The sequence below is a fragment of the Chenopodium quinoa genome, unplaced genomic scaffold (genome assembly GCF_001683475.1).
Source record: "Chenopodium quinoa cultivar QQ74 unplaced genomic scaffold, ASM168347v1, whole genome shotgun sequence".
Classification (NCBI taxonomy): domain Eukaryota; kingdom Viridiplantae; phylum Streptophyta; class Magnoliopsida; order Caryophyllales; family Amaranthaceae; genus Chenopodium; species Chenopodium quinoa.
In genome coordinates, this window is record NW_018744301.1 from 4,450,151 (window position 1) to 4,466,375 (window position 16,225).

A 16,225-nucleotide genomic window follows, 5' to 3' on the forward strand; every position below is an offset into this window, starting at 1 on the left:
CAAATAGTGAATGGATGAATGGAATGTATATTCTCTCACAGGTTTTATGAAATGGCAACTAGTGGGACCCGATTAGGATAAAAAATACGGACAGCGATCTGTGATGTATTTTTGTAATTCTAAATACGGTCTTCGTACCGTTGAGTATTTTTGTACCTTAATATTTAGATTAGTCCTAATCGTAGATACTAGTAGTTGCATTTAATTAAGGTCAACTCTTGAAGATGGAGGTTCTTGGAAGACGTAGCCATGAAAGTTGCAATGAAGACCTTTTGAAGATTTGTAGATCTCAAGAGGTCATGCTAGTTGCCAAATGCATCTATATTTATGTTTTTCGATATATACATATATATACATATATATATTTACATATATATATATATATATATATATATATGTAAATATATATATATATATATATATATATATATATGTTTATGTATATGAATTATATGTTAGATGCCTGTTTAGGATTTCGAATGTTGTGATGATTAATTAAGTTCACTTAAATCAACCAACTTATAAACCCTAGGTCCCTCAATATTCAATAAAACTTGCCATTCCAAAAAAAAAAAAACACTTACCGGCCGAACGAGGGTAGTGGTGGGCTATTCCAAAGCGAGGTATCACTACCTCTCCTAGGAAGTAAGGCATACCGGGTATGCGAGTTGGTTTTGGTTGTACTCAACGATATGAGTGATGGAGTCCTAACATGTCGTGGCAAAGAGAATAAAATGTTGAGAGGCATTAGATGCGACGATTTATTCAACCAAGAGTGACTTGGAGCCATTAGCAAAGCGTAGCATACCTTAGGAGATTGAGTGTTAAGACAAGCCAAAGCATGCTTAACCACTCTTTGTTTCTTTGGATCTTGGAATCGACTTATTCTCGCCAAATGAGGACAATTTTAATGCTTAGATAAGACATTTGATAAGATTGAAAATTTGCATGAGTACCTTTTAATTTTCAAACTTATTAGGTTATTTACTTGATAAATGGTTATACTTTGCACTTATATTTGTAGAACCCCAAATCAAACTGTATTGTTTTCCATGATTGGTAAAGGAAATCTTTGAGAATGGTTCTCAAAGAAAAGTAAAGCATTTCTAAAATACAATTCTCATAAATGACTTTTATAAAGTCCGAAAGGACGGTTGGATTGTGAGCCTTCATTTTCAAGAGAGCATGTTTCATATCCTCTTTTGTTGGCTTGAATTCCAAGCCAAAGGTATTCTTCTTAGGTGCACTAGGATGGCCCAAAAGTTCAACCATTTTTTTTTTTAGTCCAAGGTTCATTCTAGGGAAATGCCCTTGCTTCTTTATAATGACATTAACATTGGTGTTCGAATAAGGATCAAAGTCGAGGTGACACTTCTCCTCTTCTTCGATCATGAGAACATCATCTATGAAAACCCCCAGAGATCTTCATCTTCCTCGTCATGTTCAACATGGAGATGGGAGTATCAATAACTTGAATGCGCATGGGAGAGGCATCAATGGTAATTGGAACCCCTCCAACTACAGCTTTCACCTTTTGGTGCAACGATGATGGGATCGCCTTTAGCTCATGAAGCCAAGAACGACCTAACACCAGATTGAAAAAAGCCTTAATGTCAACCACCTGAAACTTTGTGCGACGTTTAATGGCTCCAGTAGTTATATTTAGCATGATAGTACCGACATCTTGGCGGCAAGTATTATCGTAAGCACGAATCCTTTAAGTAGAGGGGATTAATTCTTCATCTTTTATGCCCAACGTCTTTGCAGTGCGAGGTGGGCGTACATTGATTGCAGAGTGATCGAAGGTTGATAGGTCGTTAAACTACTACCCAAATCAAATTAATCATTTGTAATTCCTAAACTCACCAAACTAGTTAGTGGAAAGTAAAGGGTCGAACCACTAAGGAAGCTCACTAATTCAACATCAATTTTCACTAATGCAAAAGTAAAAAGGGGATCGGTTTTGTTGGTTTTTGAATAAAGATCACTAAAACTACAAATAAGCAAAGAAAATGATGATTAAAATCAAGAGAGAACGACGCTAGGGATATAAGGGTGTCAAATATGATTAGAAAAAGGGGAATAGTAATGATTATCATGAAAAACATGCCAAAGAACACAAGATTCTACCTAAACAATTCATTCTCAGGCAATAGTCTAGGCAAATCAATGAAAAAGTCTATACTAATAAGGATCATTCTCATGCATGCATCCTATTAGTTACTATCAAATACAGAGAATAAAGTAGCACAATCCATAAAACTCCACTTTAATAACTCATTCTCTTGCAATCATTAAAATAGAGATTATCTTAATCTAGTTCAAATTGTTAGGGTTTGGTGAGTCCCATTCACCGCGGAAAAAACCCGTGCCAAGGATCTCGCTCGCAATAAATAATATCACTAATACATAAAGAAACATAAAAGGGAAAAATAGGAAATTTACCTTTGGCGCGTGCTTTGCCCCGCAAATTGGGCTCTTACTTGAGAAGCTTTGCCCCGAAAATATGAGAGCCTCTAAAGGAGATCCACCCGCAAAAACAACTACCAACTTTTAGGTCCGTTACCTCGAGATTAGCGAGGTCCGACCAAAACTCGAGTATTACATGAGTTTAAGAGTTTTTGCTAATGCAATGCTCTATTGAATTCCTACTCAAGCACTATTGCCAACAACCCAAGATGGGTATTTATAAGAAAGAGGGAAAGTGGGAATTTCTATCCCATCAATGTGGGAGGATGAAATTCCATAATTTATTTTAAAGTTAAATTAAAATAAATAAGCAGACTAATAATAAATCTACAAGTATCACTATTATATGAAAAGGGAAATGAGGAGCACTTGGAGAGTATGGGACCATATTTGCTCCCCACTCCATACTCTCCTTGTGCCACTTGTCCTTCACCCACTTGCTTCCCATTTGCTTCTCATGAGTTTCGTTCCTACTACCCGTGCCTTAGGCCCAGCCGTAGCCCAACCAAAGCCCAGCCCCGCACTTGGAGTTGCGGGCTGCTGCTGTGGCCAGGAAGCCACGCACTCCAAGTGCGGGCTGCTAGCAGCTGCTGCCTTGATGTGCTTGCGGCTGCTAGCACGCACCAGCCAGCCACCCTTTGCTCGGCATGGTGTGCATGCTAGCCACCTGTGCTAGCATATTATGCCCCTAGCATTCCGATGCTCGGGGCATTCCGATGTTAGGGGTATTTTGGGAATATTATCGATTTATTATTATTTTGCGCGTCTCGTCATTTACTATTTTTTACTTGACTTCCAACGCTCAGTTTAAAATATTATGCTCGAATTTTTGACGTCTAAATATTTAATACTCAGGGACTCATTAATTTCTTCCAAATTAATTCATCGAGTTGGTTTGTTAATCGCTTGGGTATGACCCGAAGGGTTCATTCAAGATTAAGTTGTAATATTAATTATACATTAATATTACTGATCGGAAGCAGCCTCCACCTAGGCATTCCGATCACTAAATCTTACTGAATATATTATCTTTCTAATAATTCTGAACCCACTATCATAATAATACACTTGTTCTAAGGACACCATTCCTTTTAATCTCCCACTTCTCCTTCCGGACAAGTGCGCTTTCAATGTATAGCCCCTTTCCTATGACTCTTCATGTCTTTTCATGAAATACAGGGTAAGATTATTCGTCATCCCTGTTACGTCCAGATGTTTTTCTCGAAATCCAAGTTTGACTGTCAATAAGTAGATGATTTCTTAAATCCATGTGAGCACGGCCATGCATTTTTACAGTCTTGCTCTTCGAGAGGCCTTGTAAACAACAAGACATATTCCCTGTTGTTAGTAGGGGGACATTCCAGTATGGTTCTAAACTAATATCTGTGCAAATGATTTACGTCCTTATAGCACAATAAACGGTGCTGTAAATCATACTACACACTAATCTCTATTGGTCATTAATTGTCCACCATATATATGACCTTGATTAGGGATAATTTTTTATTAAAATATTCATTGTTCACTTAATAGGTGTTTATTTATCCAAGACATTGTCTTGATACCCTATTTTGAATATTCTTTAAATCGAATGGACTCATTATTTAATTCTAAACCACAATTAAATAGAAACGGAGTGATTTAAATCGCATGAAAATTAATTACTCCAAAACTGAATGGTTCATCATAGTGTTTTACATCAACATTGTCCAAAATTTAATTATAACACTAAAATAAGGAAATCAAAGCCAGTTTCCAATGTGCTTGATTCCCATTGCCTCAATGTGTTTGTTGTGCTTCACTTGAGACAAAGGTTTAGTGAGTGCATTGGCTACATCACCTTCTGATTTCCATTCTCTAATCAGGTGAAATCGCCTCTAGACATGTTTTACCTTTGGATGTTCTCGTGGCTCTCTGGCCTGAGCAATAGCCCCATTGTTGTCACAATAGAGTTATATTGGACCCTTGATGGACGGTACAACATCAAGTTCCCCAATGATCTTAAGAATCTAACCTGCCACATTAGCTGCCTCGGATGCTTCCAAGTATTTGACTTCAGTTGTAGAATCAGCTGTTGTGTTTTTCTTAGCACCCTTCCAACTAAAGGCTCCTCCATTGATACAGAATATGTTCCCAGACTATGACTTGAAGTCGTCTCTATATGTTTGGAAGCTTGCATCAGTGTATCCCTCAACAACCAATTTATCTCTACCGTCATAAATCAGGAATTTATCCTTGTTTCTTTTCAGGTACTTTAGGATATTCTTGGCCGCAGTCCAATTCGCCTCTCCTTGATCTGATTGGTATCGTCTTATATCGCTCAAGGCATACGATACATCTTGCCTAGTACATATCATGGCATACATGATCGATCAAATAAGCGAAGCATATGGAATCTAATTAATCCTTTCCCGCTCATCAGGTGTCTTTGGACACTGCTTCTTTCTAAGGGTTATGCCATGTGACATGGGTAGGTGGCTTCTCTTGGCTCCTTCCATGTGGAATCAACCTAGTACCTTATCAATATAAGTACTTTAACTCAATCCTATCATTCTCTTTGATCTATCCCTATAGATCTTGATGCCTAATATGTACTGAGCCTCTCCTAAGGTTTTCATTGAAAATCATTTTCCGAGCCAAGCCTTTACATACTCTGATAAGGGAATGCTGTTTCCAATGAGTAAGATGTCGTCAACATATAAGACTAGGAAGGTGATGTCACTCCCATTAACCTTTTCGTAAACAGAAGACTCATCTGGATTTTTTATAAAACCAAATTTATTAATGGCTTCATCGAATCGCAGATTCCAACTTCTGCTTGCTTGCTTTAATCCATAATTGGCTTCTTAAGCTTGAATACCTTTCCAGCATTGTTTTGGTCGATAAAACCTTCAGGCTGTGTCATGAACACAGTTTCTTCCAAAATTCCATTGAGAAAGGCGGTTTTGACGTCCATCTACCATATTTCATAATTGTAATATGCAACAATCGCTAAAAGAATCTGAACGGACTTAAGCATTGAAACTGAAGAAAAGGTTTCATTGTAATCAATACCATGAACTTGTCTATAACCTTTTGCTACCAGTCTAGATTTGTAAATGAATATATTTCCATCTTTGTCCGTTTTCAACTTGAAAATCCATTTACATCTGATAGGTGTTAACCTTCAGGTAAATCAACCAAGTCCCATACTTGATTTTCAAACATGGAGTTCATTTGTGATTTCATGGCCTCTTGCCATTTTGCAGAGTCGGAGCTCGTCATAGCTTTCTTGTAGGTTGTCGGCTCATCTCCATCCATGATTAGGATGTCCTGATTCTCAGTTAAAAACAATCCAAGATATCTATCGGGTTGAGATCTCGGCCTCTGAGACCTATGTAGGGTAATGGACTGAGCATTTTCATTGTCGGTTTGACTTTGCATATTTTGACTTTGACCAATGTCAACAGATGCTTTGTGAGAATTTTTATTGTCAATTTATCCTTGTTACTCGTCCTCTGGAACTTCATCGAGTTCCAATTTCCTCCCACTTGTCATTTTGGAAAGATGCTCCTTCTCCAAAAAGACACCATCACGAGCAACAAACACTTTGTTCTCGGATTTGTTGTAGAAGTAATACCCTTTGGTATCTTTTGGATAGACCGCAAAGAAACACTTGTCTAATTTTGGATGAAGTTTGTCAGATATTAGTCGCTTGACATATGCTTCGCATCCCCAAATCTTAAGAAAAGTTAACCTTGGAGGTCTCTTCATCCATAATTCATATGTAGTCTTTTCTAAAGCTTTTGACGGAGCACAATTCAGTGTTAGAGTCGCAGTTAAAAGTGCATGTCCCCAGAAACAGATTGGAAGTTCACTAAGACCCATAGTCGATCGTACCATGTCTAACAAGGTTCGATTTCTCTTTTCGGATACTCCGTTCAATTGAGGAGATCCCGGAGGTGTCTATTCTCAAAGTATCCCATGTTCTTTAAGATGGTCATCGAATTCTTGGCTCAAATCTTCGCCACCTCGATCAGATCAAAGGACTTTGATTTTTTTTCCAAGCAGATATTCAACTTCACTCTGGAATTCTTTGAATTTATCAAACGATTGAGATTTGTGCAACATTAGGTAAACATATCCATATTTACTTAAATCGTCCGTGAAGGTTATAAAATATTGATAACCATTCCTTACAGGTGTACTCATTAGCCCACATACATCGATATGTATTAGACCTAATAAGTTATCGGCCCTTTCTCCTAACTTAGTGAATAGTTGTTTTATTATCTTTCCTAGTAAACATCCTTCGCAATTCTCAAATGATTCTTAATCGAATGAGTCTAGAATGCCTTCTTGTAGAAGTTTCTTGATGCTTTTGATGTTAATGTGGCCAAGACGACAATGCCACAAGTAGGTTTGACTAGACTGTGTAGTCTTAGCTTTCTTAGCGAGATTATTAACTTTATAAATATCTTTGTCTAAACATAGCATATAAAGACCATTTTCAGAATGTGCAGTACCATATAAAACATTATCGAGATAAAATGAACATGATTGGTCTTTTACTCAAAATTCAAAACCTTTGGCGTCTAACGCCGAAATTGAAATAATGTATTTGGTGATGCTGGGAACACAATAAACATTGTAAAGATCCAAAACTAGCCCCGTGGGAAAAGACAAACTAAGAGATCCTACGGATATAGCAACAATCCTTGCTCCATTTCCTACCCGGAGCTCGATCTCTCCCTTCTCTAGCCTTCTAATGTTCCTTAGTGCCTGAGAATTGGAACAAAGGTGTGAGCCACAACCGGGATCTAATACCCATGAAGTTGTGCTATTGAAGTTAAAGTCTATAACGTAAATACCTGATATAGAAGCAAAAATTCCGTTCTTCTTATCTTTCTTGAGCTTGAGGCAGTCTCTCTTCCAATGTCCCTTCTTCTTGCAATAGAAGCATTCGGAATAAGAGTTAAAAGATGATACCTTCTTTTCCTTGTTGTCTTTGGTAGCTTTTGGCTTAGGCAGAAAGTACTTCTTGCCTTTCCCCTTAAAGCCTTTCTTCTATTTGTCTGCCCGTTTAAACGACTTGCCCTTTTTTATCATAAGCACGTCATGCTTTCCCTTATATTTGAGCGTCTGCTCAGCTTGCTTTAACATCCCATGAAACTCAGTGAGGGTTTTCTCCATGCTATGCATGTTGTACTTCATTTTGAACTGATCATAGCCTTTATGAAGGGAATGGAGAATGATGTCAATAGCCATCTCAGTTGAGTACCCCGCATCTAGCCTTCCCATGTTCTCAAATAATCCGATCATTTTGAGCACATGTGGGCTGACTGACTCTCCTTTCTTGAGCTTAGTGACAGGGTAAAGTCGTATCCCCTAATCAAAAGTAATTACCTAAGTCCTCTAACTAAAGTAGATAGGGAAGTAGGGTCGAACTCCATAGGGAAACAAGTCTTTCTATTCCTAATTAACTAATATAATCTAGATTATGAAGTAACCAATATTTATAATTGAATAATAAATTAAACTAAGAAGATTGAGAATAGGGAGAAAATAATATAAAAGGATCTAGGGTATAGGTTCACCAATAAATAATACTCTAGGGTAAAACATAATAATCAATCATTGACATTGCATAAATAACATGATTAACAGGCTCTCGCAATTTATTAATCAACATAGATATAACAGGCTCTCGCAATTTACTAGATCTAAGTTCCTGTTGAAAATAGCCTTTAATATCAAATTAACATCTGCTCAATTCATCAGTTCAATATTGCTATTCGTTTACAAGCCATAATTGTAAAGCGTTAAAACAATTCAATAAGAAATTATCATGCAATATCAAAAATCAATAATAGTCAATCATCAACGCATCAATTAACCAGATCATAAAGGGCTTTCGCTACGTATTACAATCACAGAATTAATCTACCGGTATTAAATCTCATCTCTCGAATCTCGACTTAACCATTTATAAATTAATCTACCTATTGAAACTAGACCTAAACACCAATTCTCATATCTCGAATCTCGAATCAATATTGTCAAACTCATGCATAAAAGATCATGCCTAATCTAGTCACAGAGCATTAAATCAATCAATAGGAAATTAAACTAGCATTGATAATTAACAACAATAAATTACCCCTTCATATTATTTATGGATCCCCATAAACCCTAGAAATAGAACTACTCACACATAATAAAAACTAAAGAAATCAAAGCAATAAAGTAAGACATGATTAAAGGAACAAAATAACAACTAAGATTAAGGGAAGAGAAATAGTTACCAAAGGAAATCTGTATTAATGAAAATAATTAAGAACAAAGTTGAGAGGAAAATTTAGAGAGATAAATATTTTAAGTAGAGAGAGAAAAATCTCCAAAAAATTAAGTAATCCAAAATTACGTGCATAAATGGTACTTAAACAACCAACTAAACAACTCCTAATTAGAAATTAAGTGCTCGTCTAACAAAGCCTTCTAGAAACACGCGCCCGATCGGGCTAGAGGCCGCCCGATCGGGCGCGCCTTTTTGCCTTGCTCGCTGCTGGTATGCCGCGCCCAATCGAGATTATGCTCACCCGATCAGGCGCGCCTCTTCCTTGAGGGTCTTTATGTGCGCAGCCCCCCGATCGGGCGTATGCTTGCCCGATCGGGCCCGGTCTTCTTCTTCGAGGCTTGGATTTTGATCGGGCTAAATTCCTCGGCCCAATCTAAGTTTCCTCATCGGGTCTTGATTAAACGATCCAATAGCCTCGGTATCTCATACCGAGCCCTTAATCATCGGCTCTAACCGATCCTGGGCTTCAAAAGTGGCCGTGTCTTTCTAGCTTCCGTAGTTGATCCATAAAACTCGGGAAAATGCTTCAAAAGTGTAATTTCCTGTAAAATACAACTAACACTAAGAAAACACAAATTAGTAATAAAAGTGGCTCGGAAGAGCCAAAAACACTACTAATTAAGACCAAGGGACGGGGGTAAATTACTATATAAAATGGACATATCAAACTCCCCCAAGCCGAACTTTTCTTGTCCCTAAGCAAAGAGCTCATCAATGAACATATAAAACATGCCTTACCCCAATAATCAAAACCAAGCACAAACGATTATTACAATATTAATCAATCTAATGATGAACACGCTACAATATCAATCAATCTTATTCATCCAATCACCCTTCCTTCCCAACAATTGTCAAATAGAGCAAACCACAAGAGCATATAAAATTCAAGAATAGTGCTCACACACTCAACTCTAATTTATGTGGCGAGTAAAAGATGTACTCGATCGCTCTCCAACCAACCCCTTTACTTGTGAACAATGCCCACCCATCTCACACTCTCGTGTGTTTAAAACAATGAACGCTCAACCTACTAGTCAACTTGAAATATGTCAAATCATAACTTGCATTGATAAACAACACTTTCACATTCACACAAATCTATGCAAAAGTTAGGAAGGTCTTTAAAGCTTGTAATGTAAGGCTAGGGCAAAGGGTAGGATAAATATGGGAGTATGTGAGAGAAAAGCTATGCATTAAGGGAGCCAAATCCTAACAAACCCATGATCAAAATAAATGATGATCATACATGTCCTTCAACATAACTAACTCCAACAAGAATCCACCAAATACAACTCCAAACAATATAAACAATCTCAACACTTACAATTTTCACTCATAAAAATATGATAATGTAGAACTTGAGTGAAATACAAACTTTGAACTCATTCTCTTTTTTTTCTTTCTTTTCAAACTTGAATTTTTTCTTTTTTTTCCTTGAACAACCTTTAAATAGAACATTTGAGCATTAAATTTTTTTTCTTTTGCTCTGTTTTTTCTTTTTAACTCATATTGGAAATTTCAACTTTGAAACAAAACATATCAATATTTTCCAATCAAAAATCAAAGAACAATTACTCTTCTTTTATTCCCACATTGTGCAAATAATGTGCAAAACACAACTCCCTCACCTCACCAACTAATAGCTCCCCCAATCCAAGCTTGGGACCAGTAACCAATGGGGCTCATATAGGCTTGTAATGTGGCTAAAATAACAATAAAAGGGCACAAGCAACAACATGGGTAGCAAGAAGGGAACAAATGTATCTATATACTCTAAAGGCTACCTAAAAGAATGAACGCCTTCCTCCTCCTCATGTGCATAATAATAAGTCATGAAACACTACTCATAGTTGCAAACCAATACTCAAATTCATTGACATTCCAGGAACTATGGAACTATCACACATTTCTAACCAAATCAACTAGTCAAGCACTATATTCAAAAATAGTTAGCAAAATTGATGCATGTTTAGGAATCCAAACAATTAAACTTCAAATCATGACCAACAAATCCACAATGCTCATTATCAATCACCAAGAATCCAAACAAATTTTCTCAAGTAAGGGGCACTGAAACAAATTTTCTCAAGTAAGAGGCATAGGGAAGCATGATTTACAATTCATTGGAATGTATTTTTGGATTTTTTATTTTTCAATTTTTTTGTATTTTCCATATATAAGAAAGCAATAAAAACTACACTAGGAAAGCAAATAAAAACTATACTAGAAAGCAAATAAAAAGTACACTAGAAAAGAAAATAAAAACTATACTAGAAAGCAAATAAAAAGAGAAAAGGAAGAGAATTATCAAGCGAAAGATCACCGCCCCAAGCCAAATCAAGAAATGCCCTCATTGACTTGGGAGTGTAGCCTACTCCTCATCCTCGTCCATCCTTGAATAGCCCCCTCCATTGCTAGAACCGGCTCCTCCATGGCTCGAACCACCACCTCCATAACCCGAACCACCTGCAAAGTAGTTAGGGTCCACATTCCCCCCAAGCCCACCAAAAGGAACATCGGTCCCATAACCATGGACCGATGAGTAGTCCACATAGGTACCTTAGGCAATTGGGTCCGTGTATCCTCCTTGAGGATATTGGAACCAATCGGGAACAAGTGAATCGGGGGGAATAGCCCCCCGACGTGCATAATCATCATACATGGGGTACAAACCCCTCCCGACGTTCCTCTCCACATACCCCACCCGTCTATCTAGAGACCCAACTCTAGTGTCCAAATCCCTAACCATACTCTTGACTCTCCCTTGCCCCATCTCAATCCTATCCAATTGTCTCCCAAAAGCCAAAAAGTCATAAGGGGCGTTGGGTTCAATGTTGTAGTTGGTTGAGGAAGTGGGAATGTCATATGTGAAGGGTGGAGGTGGTGGGTAGTGTGGTGAATGGTGATGAGGGGAGTGGTTTAGGGGAGATTGGTGGGGTTGTGGTGAAGGGTGAGGTGGTTGAACCTCACCTTGACCGTTAATCTCGAAAGTATAAGAAGGCTTCCCCTTCTCAAATTTGGTCAAGGCGGGGTTGGGCAAAGTAAAAGCATTGTCCCTTCTACCTGATTCCCTTTGCACCACCCACCAAGTCTCACCTCCCATGGCATTTATCCAATTTAGGCCACCTAAATAGGGTAGGTCCATAATAGTTGGGCCGGCTACCTTCCCTTCAATGTTAGGGACAAAGTTAAGGTGTTTGACAGCTATGTGAGTTACTAGACCACCAAAATAAATGGGTACCCTAGACCTACCCGCGTCGGCCGCATTGGCCACCCTTTGGAAGTGGTTGGCCATCTTATGGACAATGTTGAGCTTATCACTCTTAGGTATCATGTATGACCCTAACAATTCTAGCTCTTCCCGCCTAACATTGGCGGCTTCATGCCTCCCAAAGATAGTAAGGCCAACAAACCGTTGCCAAAACTTTGGCACGGGATGTTGTATCCAAGTGCCCTTGGCATGTTGGAGGTTCAAGTTAGCATCCCCTGTGAGGGATTGATAGACAATGGCAATGTTGTCTTGAGGAGGTTCAATTTGTCTATCCGTTTTTAACTCAAATAATTTGCCAAATTCTTTCAAAGTCAATCTAACATCATTATTAAGTAATCTAAATTGAACATGAGAAATCAAAGCATTAGATTTTATGACATTAAAACTAGAAATAAATTACAAGGTCAAATAGTCATAGGTATCATAGTGCAAGTTAAACAAACCACTCATGCCAATTCCTTTAAACAACTTTTCTACAGGTTTATCAATTCTTAATTTAGCTAGGGTTGGGTGATGAACTAAACGTGTAGGAATTACCTTCCTTGACGTGCGATTGATCATCCTTTTCTTTTGCTCTTGGGTGGTGATTAGCACCCTCTCCCATCCCGGAACTTGCAACTCTAGGTCAGTCCTAGGCTCTTGTTGCCTAGAGCTTGCCCCCCCTTACGGCCATAGATCTTTTGAGATCCATTTTTGATAAAAAAATGTAGGAATTAAAGCTTTCTCTCTCTTAGAGTTTGATAAAAATTGAGAGAAAGTGGTAGAAATTTGGTGTAGATTGTAGATAAAAATGAAAGGATTAAGAATATGCAAAAATATTTGAGTTTTGATGGAAGAATTAGAGGAGATCTTGAATATAAGGGAGTTTGAAGGTGTAAAAATGGAGGTTTTAGAGATAGAAAGTAGTAGTGAAGAAGATGAAAGAAGAATAAAGTGAGGAAAGAAAGAAGGGAAAAGAATATAAGGGACGGCCAAAAATAGGCGCGCCCGATCGGGCAAGCCTCGCCCAATCGGCGAAAATAAGGGATTCCAGATGTCTGGTTGCGCGCCCGATCGGGCGTGAATAAGAAGTTCGATTTCGCCCTTTTACTCGCCCAATCGGGCGAGCTTCGCCCGAAATATCTTTTCCTTCACTTGATTTTCCACAAAAGTTCGCCCGATCGGGCGAATTATGCTCGATTTTCCAACTCCAGTTTCGTGCCCGATCGGGCAGCCTCGCCCGATCGGGCGGATTAACCTCCAATTTCCAACTCCATTTGCGCGCCCGATCAGGCGAATTAAGAGCTGAAAATTTTCCTCGCTTTCGCGCCCGATCGGGCGAGCTCCGCCCGATCGGGCGAGCTCCGCCCGATCGGGCGAGCTCCGCCCGATCGGGCCCGTGCCGAGTTAAATTCTCTTAGCTTATTCTTTGATTTCTTTTCGTCTTCAAATTTTTCTAAGTCTCTTTACCTCTCAAACCTATACCTGTACAAAAACACTTATAAAAGGTAAAATTTCACTCTCCTCGCCTTTCTAAAATAAAGATAAAAATAAAGAAAAAGGAAAACTAGTCTAGAAAGCGAGAAATACGGGTTGCCTCCTGCAAAGCGCTGGTTTATCTAGGTCCCGCACGACCTTCTTACCAAGTACGAAAACTAGGACCTTGGCCTAACGCTTGATTAGGCGGTTTCTCACCCGATCTAGCGGTGTTTAGGGTACGACACGGCTTCCTGACATACCCTGTGGGGTGCCCATTCACTTTGTCTGGTGGGTCCTCCTTGACTTGGGATGGGAGGTCTTCAATGTTACGCACTAAAGATCCTTCTTTGATCGAGGGTTGCGTCAAATTGTCTTTGCATTCAACACTTGCAAATCGATCTGGCGGAACACTTACTGTAGGCTCAAATTGCACAACTTGCTTGATCGGTTCCACCTTTGTAGAGTGCTCTTTCTATTGCGTCAACATCCTTCTGCCATCTGTCTATTTCATCTGAAAAGGATGCAACACAAGATACCGCCTCCAAGAGATCTTTTTCAAGAGGTTGGGGCTTGTTAGAATAATTCTCAACCACATTAGCACTGAAATATTTATCCTCAGTCATGGAGCTTTTAGGGGTATTATTAAGATTAAAAATAACTTTGTCATCCCCTACTGATAGTGTTAACTTACCACTTCTGACATCTATGATTGCTCTTGCAGTGTTAAGGAATGGTCTACCCAAGATAATTGGGGTTTGCATATCCTCAGCCATATCAAGAACAACGAAATCAATAGGTATATAAAATTTGCCTACTCTAACGGGGACATCCTCTAAAACACCTAAGGCGTATTTGAAAGAACGGTCGGCCATTGTAGAGTTATATTGGTAGCTTTTAATTTTCCCATAAGTTACTTGGAACACACACATAATGACATGACGCTAACGCTAGCACCCAAATCACATAATGCATTATCAATCATTAGATTACCTATATGACAAGGGATAGAAAAACTACCCGTGGAGACTTATTTTGAAGTACGACACTACACTCAGTAGTGAAAGCTACTGTCTCTACCTCACTAATAGACCTTTTCCCTGTCAATATTTCTTTCATAAATTTTGCATATGAAGGAATTTGTGTGATTAATTCAGTGAAAGGAACTGTTACCTTCAAATCTTTCAGCATCTCCAAGAACTTACCAAACTGCTTGTCCAAGCTTGTCTACAAGTGACTATTGGGGAATGGAAGTTGTATAATTGGCTTTGGAGCATTATTGCTCTTATCTGGAGTAGCCACCTTCTCTGGAGTCGTACCCTGCAATGTTGAATTAGATGTATTAGTACTATCCTTTAGCCCTGCAGGGCTATCAACTACATTGTTTGGTTTAACGGAATCAAGATTATCATTATTTAATAAATCAGGTTCTTCAACTCTGGGCATGGAGGGCCCTTTATAGTTTGAACCACTCCTTAGAGTAATTGCATATGTTTGATCCGTAGGCCTGGTCGGCTATGCCGACAGAGCTCCCTGTTGGCGGGCTTGTAGAGTAGCGAAAAGTTGCGCAATTTGATTATCTACAATTTTATTATGTGCTAGAATTTGATCAATTGTCGCATCTTTACTCTCCATGTGCTTTTGCATATTAACCAACATTGCTCTAATTTCCACCAGAGAAGGGTTAGAAGATGAGGAGGTTTGTTGTGGTTGGTTCTTCTGGCCAGCATTGGGATGATAATATTTCTGCTGCTGTTGTTGTGGCGCCTGTGGTTCTTGTGGTGGTGGATTTTGAACATTAGTACTCCGGTAGGAAAGGTACGGATGATTCTGATACCCACGATTATAGGTGTTGGAGTATGGGTTATTCTGCCTATAAGCTTGAAAGGCATTAACTTGCTCCACGGAACTCCTGCAATCTTGTTCCCAATGACCTAAAATACCACAATTTTCACAGAAAGCCTCATTAGAATTATTATTAATCGCAGAAACATTAGCTACATTAGCAGTGCTAAGATTATCTAAGTTTTGGCATATAGAGGTCAGTTGAGCTTGCAAAAAGGATGCAGAATCAACACTATCCTTCCTCTTGTTAGAAAATCCTCTAGGATTCCCATATTGGGAATTATGTATCGCCATATCTTCAATAACCTGGCCTGCATCATCAACATTAAGATTCATAAAACTCCCACTAGCTGCAGAATCTAAAATTATTCTAGAAGAATTTCCAATGCCATTATAGAAGGCTTGGATTAACTGCCATTGTGCTAAATTATGGTGGGGGAATTCTCTTTGTAGGTCCTTGAACCTCTCCCAAGCCTCATATAGAGATTCATCGGCTTCTTGGGTAAAGTTCTGAATCGCACTTCGTAGTACGGCTGTTCTCTCTACAGGATAATACTTGTTATAGAAATTCAAAACAAGAGTTTCCCAGTCAGTTATACCAAGTGCAGTTCTATTTAAGCCATTAAACCACAATTTAGCTTTTCCAGTTAAAGAGAAGGGAAAGAAAATCTCCCTGATTTGGTCTTGAGTGACCCCGGCTTGCCTGATGGTATTGCAATATTGACAATAGTCGGCAATGTGAAGATTCGGGTCTTCACCCTTAGCTCCACTGAATTGCTTCCTCTCTATCATCGTTATAAATTGAGGTTTAATTTCGAATTGAACCCCATCAAGAGCCGGAGTGG